The sequence below is a fragment of the Nematolebias whitei genome, chromosome 13 (assembly GCF_014905685.2).
Source record: "Nematolebias whitei isolate Nwh7 chromosome 13, NemWhi1, whole genome shotgun sequence".
Lineage (NCBI taxonomy): Eukaryota > Metazoa > Chordata > Actinopteri > Cyprinodontiformes > Rivulidae > Nematolebias > Nematolebias whitei.
The window spans coordinates 20,959,919-20,966,590 of record NC_056510.1 but is presented as its reverse complement, the minus strand read 5'-3'; the positions used below and the strand labels follow the sequence as shown (position 1 = coordinate 20,966,590).

At 40.5% G+C, this 6,672-nt stretch overlaps 1 protein-coding gene across 1 annotated transcript in view; it reads right to left on the bottom strand.

Moving 5' to 3' along the window:
• The window catches only part of osbpl6 (oxysterol binding protein-like 6), a 792,463-nt gene that overhangs the window by 781,124 nt on the left and 4,667 nt on the right, over positions 1 to 6,672 (bottom strand). The window lies entirely within an intron of this gene.

The window sequence follows — 6,672 nt, the reverse complement described above, 5'->3', positions numbered from 1 at the left end:
CTGACTGAACATTGTTGGATTTATACCTGGATTAATGAGCATGAACTTTGGTGTAGGCTTCTAAACATTACTGATTAGAGATGGACCAATAAAAAAAATAGTTCAACAAAAATAGTTTTAAGATTTTAAGCTTGACCAGCTTGATCAGTGACTGACTGATATGATCTTTTTTTTTTTTTGAGATTCTATGTATTTTGCTGCTAGCCCTGATACCTGCAGCTCCTGAGTGGCAGGGCGGAGCCAACCCTCACCTGTCCAATGATGATGAGGACTGCTGCTTTTAAGCACCTGTAGTTCGATGCAGTCCAAACATTTCAACTTGTACCAGAACAATCTACTCCACTGAAATATATTTAGACAAGATTCAGCATTTCTATGTGCTGTAGAGATTTTTATTATTATTTGTATTGTTGATGTGCAATCTGAAGCCTGCCAGCTTAGCAAGAAAATAGTGAAAATTCTCCTTTACGGATCAATAGTGACTCAAATATAAATCAGTGACTATAATCTGTTTTGACAAGGGTCAAGCCGAGAAGAGCAGGGAGATCTGTGTAGGCAGCTATGAAAGACCTCTGTAATCCCTGTATATCTTTGGGCTCTGCTCTGTGAGATCTCACTGGGATGAAAACGTACATGTCCCAAATTTCAAACGCTCCAAAATCCAAAGCTAAGCAAGCCAGCGAGAAAGAAGTCACCAGAAAGAAGTGAAAAGGCCATTCTGTTATTGCACTTTTACAGGCTCTTGAAAGCAGCAGACGGCGACAGCATGACTCATTACAAACATGTAATAGGATACAGCACAAAGGCAACAGGAGTAGAATGACAGTCATGTTTGTGTTTTCACCGCATCCAAGGAACATAAGCTCCTGGTATTGACCACCGCTCTGAACTGAAACAACTTTGCTGATCCCGCTCTCTGTTGCATAATTAAAGTGGCCCAACAAAGGCAGCCTCGTGACCTCATATTATATTACAGGGTCTTAAAGAACAAGTGTCTGAATTTACAACTGGCTAAGAATGCTAATCAACTGATTTAGACCTTTTTCTGTGTATAATATCAGGCTAAATGGATGAAAAGCTCGTGTGACATTTGAAAGCAGTCAGTAATCATCTCTTTAGAGTCGACCCAGCTTCTTTTTTTTTTTCTCAAACTCCAACTGGACAGAGCCAGTTTGTCCCACGCTGCACACATTACATCATCTAGGTACAGCTGAGCATTACAGTGCAATACTTTAAATGCATTGCCTCACCTATTGAGTGTCAGGAACAATTACAGAGTTTATACAATAAAACAAGTAAAGTATATTTTAAATGGTCTTAAAAGGCATAAATAAAGAAAATGTTTATGATATTTTTAATATTGAAATTAGACATGTTTCAGTGATGGAGACATGTTCAAGAAAAATTCAACTTGTACTGTTTTGGTTGTTGTTGAGCCATTAGGGGGTGAAAAAATGTCTCTAATGCAATTTGACAATATTTATACACATTTTTCTCCACTTGGTGTTTTGGTGACAGTGGTGGAAAACATCATCTAACATCTCTGATCATGCATGTGCCGATCTGGTGACTGTAAAGACCATGGCATGTGAGTCATGTAATTTTCCTACTCATTCAATGCCCCCCACCCCCACCCTCCTGGTAACAATGAATAGGGGTTTGTCATACTGGAAAATACCACCCTCATTATGGTCTAATAAGTGCTGCTTAAAGATGACCATTCAGCAAGATGTCAACGATTTGCAGCAACTACATGCAGGCAAAAATTATATAATAATAATAATAATAATAATAATAAATAATAATAGTGCTAATAACAGGCAGAAGTAACAGATTTGGGAATTCAGACTGCATAATTTTAGGAAGACATAACATTGAACTTCCACCTGCCTCCACCCTTATTCGCCCCACTCTGGCCCCCTGAGCAAGGCCCTTAACCCCCACCATGTGCTCCCTAAACAGGTCGCTCTTGAAAATTAGTTCTCGTGACTCAATGAGACTACCTGGATAAATAAAGGTAAATTAAAAAAATTGAACTTCCACCTTGTTTCTTAAGGCTGGCCACTCATATTGCAGTACTGGTGTCCCACATCTTTAACCTGTCCATAAGCCAAAACTCCATTCCAGATGCTTGGAAAACAGCCTTTGTTCTACCTTTGCAGAAGGGAGGTGACCTCACCTCCCTGAACAACTATCGATGAATCTCTAAACTATGCATTTTAGCCAAGGTTCTAGAAAAACTGATAAACTCTCAAATCAAAAGGTATTTGGACTCATTTAACATCTTACCTCTCCATCAATCTGGTTTCAGGAAACAACACAGCACAACGACTGCTTCACTGAAGGTTCTTAATGACGTTGAAGCACTGAATGTTAAGGATTACTGTGCTGCACTTTCCTTAGACCTGTCTAAAGCTTTTGACACTGTGGATCATAACATCTTGTGTCATAAGCTCTCAGAAATTGGTTTCTCAGATCATACCATTGGTTGGTTGTCTAACTATCTTTCAGATCGGAGGCAATGCGTTCAATATAATGGTATTTCCTCCAGTTATTTAACAGTCAACAATGGTGTACCGCAAGGCTCCGTCTTAGGACCCACCCTCTTTACAATCTACATAGGTAATGTAGGTCAGAGCATCCCATATGCATCCTTACATAGGGCTGGGTACCTTTCTAAAAAATTTGGTATCAGTACCGGTGTCAGTACCTTCACTTCGGTGTCGGTTCCTGGACGGTTCTTTTATCAGTACCAATTTTGTAATTAATATCAGTTCTAACAAAAAGAAAATTATGTTACACATTACAGTACAAATCGTGAGTTTTATTTTTTAATTTTGGTATTTTTCCATTCGTAATTTTCTTACATAAAAATAAACACATAATTTTCAGGTCAAAAGAACAATTGCAAACCAGTGACACGTCAGTGTCTAATGCTCACTGCTACACACTGAGAACCTTTTCACTTAACAGTTTTTCTTCAGAAAAATCAACATGTCTGCTTTCTCTGGACACAAACAAGCCCGCTCCTGGCTGATGGTGTCTCCAGCAGTAGGAAATGTTCACTCTGAGGGTGTGGATGATGCTTTTTGCACACACAGATACCTGGTTGCCAGTTTGATAGCATTGGCATAGTGTCCCTCACATTCCACCAGCAGGTCACTGGATTCACTGAGGTTAGGGTTGATGCTTTCATCTGCACCTCTGTATCTCTTCCTGAATCTTCTCTGTGGTTCTCTGGGGTTTACGGCTCTTATCATATCCCTAATTGACATGAGAACACAAAACATCAACAAAAACATGGTTGTGTTATTATTGCTCACAAACCATTATCTTGGCTGAGAGATAAAAGTTTAATTGGTCAACAATATCCTTTACAGGTTACTTACCTCCACCATGCAGCCTCCACTGTAGAAAAAGGCAGTGGCCCCTCCATCTTGCTTTTCTTTTGTCTGTGTCCTCCTCAGGGTCAGATGCTCCTGTGAGGAGAACATAAACAAACAGTGAACATTAGGTGAACTGTGTAACCAGCTGATCCGATGGATGAGCACATTTTAGCTTTTGATTTTAGCTATCTACATAACCATAAAATAAAGCTCCACACTAATATTTTAAAGTTAGCATTACATGGATCCTAGTTTAATTCACCGCGATGCACGTATTAAGCTGCAGTAACGTTAACAAACGTAAACTTACCAGCTGAAATTCCAGACACAGCTCCGTCCTTGGAGTTCTTTGATGAAGAAGAGTCCAGCCGTGGAGATAATGAATCAGGCTGTTCATGCTGTCTAACACTCACAGGCTGACTTTAACGCTGAGAGGAGGAGGGAGGCTGCAGTCCCCCTTGAAGACAAACATGGAGCAACTTTCTGCTCGTAAACTGAAGCCGTTTGACGCCACACATGCTGCACACATGAGCCCCATCTGTGGGCGGAACCAGCACCATAGACATACAAGCTGTAGGGCAGCTCTATACAACTCTGGATGTAAACACGTAGTCTGTTTGTTATATGTCTGGTGTTTTACCTGCCTGCGTGCTGAAACCACGTGACACGTTACATCCAATACCAAAACTCAGTGGTGGTTCCTTATATGGGCGACATGGGCGGCCGCCCAGGGCGGCCTCCAGCAGGGGGCGGCATAACACCACCACCCTCCCCCCCGCTTGCGCCCATGATCGCTGAAGATAAAAACTTGCTGAAAACCTACCAAATGTGGTTAAAAGCAGCCCAAATTCTAACAACCCACCCATAGCTGTGTATATGGAGGTTTTTTGGCTGGCAACTGTCAGTCAGATCTGGGCTGGCAACCCTGGGTTGATGGTGGTGTTAATCTATTCCGCTTAAATGCAAATTATGGAAGATGAAAAGGAAAAGGTCAAAGCCATCGGGTGCGTAGTTTGGGAAAAAGAGAAAAGAAGAAAAGGAGAAACGAGCAAAAGATAAAGGTAAGAAGAGCTGTGTGTCACTGTCATTTCTTGTGTGAAATGTCTAGGCTGTAGCTTGCTAATGCTAACTGGTTAGCTGCTTAGGACGACATATTTTGTTAACAGCAGAAAATATTACAGTCTTGAAGATTGACATTCTTCTTAAACTAAACAAACAACATGGAAAAGTAATAATGGGCCACTACAATTTCTAAAGGCAATGATTTTGTGATGTACTTTGGATGACTGGAGCTCGAAGACTGACGGCCCATTGGAGGCGCTAATGTTTCAGCGTGGCCTACAATACTTCTCCTATGAATTTCATAAATTGGAAATATATGTAGGCTTGGTTAAAAAAAAAAAGGCTTAATTGTTTTTGTCATTTGCTATGTCAGTTTAACTGCCCCTTGATCACATTAGTTGAGAAAACGGGGGCACCAACGGGGGTGCCGTTGGGGTTGCTCGCCCAGGGCGCCAAAAAGGCTAGGACTGCCACTGCCAAAACTTGACACTGAAAGAAGAGTGACGTTTCAATCCATACACCGACCAAACTGCGTCGGTCGGTGCCATAAAAGAACCTCGGTTCGGTATACAGCCCTATCCTTACATTTATATGCTGATGACACATTTGTTTATTGTCAAGCTAAAACAGTTGCTAAGGCTTTCCAGCTTTTGCAATCTGCTTTCGACATCATCCAGTCAGATTTGTTCCATCTCAAACTTGTCCTAAACACAAACAAAACCAAAGGGATGTTGTTTTCAAACAGGAAGTTGATCCCAGCAGTTCTTCCTATCCTCAAATGGTGCCCCTATAGAGTTTGTTGATTTCTACAAATATTTGGATATCTTGGTCGACTCGCATCTCTCTTTTAAGCTCCATGTGGAAAACCTAGTAAAGAAACTGAAAGTTAAACTGGGTTTCTTTTTCAGAAACAGATCCTGTTTAACTCTGAATGCTAGGAAACGCCTTGTAATTGTGACTTTCCTTCCCTCCATTGACTACGGTGACATTATTTACATGAACGCGCCTACAAGTACCCTGCAGATGTTGGATGCTGTCTATCACTGTGCGCTAAGATTCATAACTGGCTGTAACCCATCATTGCACCCTGTTTTCACTGGTTAAGTGGTCATCATTAACTTCACATAGACTTTCCCACCAGTACATTTTCATATTTAAATCACTTCTTGGTCTGTTGCCTTCATACATCTCCTCCTTCATGTCTCTGTGCGAGTGCAGCTACAGCGAGCGCTCTCAGGACATTATTACCTGCAGTGTTCCCTCAGTGAGGACTGAACTAGGCAAAGGGCCTTCTCCTACTCCACTCCTGTTTCCTGGAATATCTTGCAAAAAGATCTGAAGCTCTCGACCTTGACCTCTTTAAGTGGCTTCAAACGTCTGCTAAGTTCATGGGAAAAACCAATGTAGACATGTTCCTGTTTTTAGTTTTCTACATCGCTTTATAATGTAGCTGTTTTTTTCACTACATGTCCTTTTAATTTCCCTTTTTAATTACCATTTTATTTTCACTAGCTAAAAAAAATGTATGCATCCTTTATGATTGGCAATTGTTGTCATTGTTGTCATCATTTTTTGTTAAAATTCTCTTGTAAATGAGTCCCCGAGGCTCAATGGGATTAACCTGAATAAACAAAGGTTGAATGAATTGCAATATCCTTAAATATTGTGATGACTTTTTTTTTACAAATCCATATTATCTTCACTTCTCTTCTTCTGTTCTGCCATCATGATGTGTTTTAGCAGCTCCGTCACTACCATCTAAATCTCAGGAAATTTTCTGAGGACAACTCTCAGCTACTACCACCCAGATTTAGTTCAGTATCTGTAAATTGAATGAGCTGTAGCCAATTTTGTGTTGGCTAAGGTTGATTAGCAATGGCCATCTTGAATTGGGTTGACTCCAAAAGCTATAGAGTTGTAAATGTACATCTAATAATTGCTTTCTAAATGTTTCATTAAAACACATGTGGTTCACAAGATATTTTGCCAACAGCTGACTGAAATGGTTAATGACAAAGTTTTAAAAACAAACCTGAAGTGATATGTTCATGCTCAGACTATGTGCAAGGGGATGACTCTCAGCTACTATTACACAAAACTTTAGCTCAGTATCTGTAAAGCAGGCTGAGTAAGAGGCTTGTGTTGCTTAGCTGTGGCAGCCATCTTGAATAGGGTTGATTCCATCCAGGATTACTTTGTGAGAGTTTTATTAAACTCTAACGAG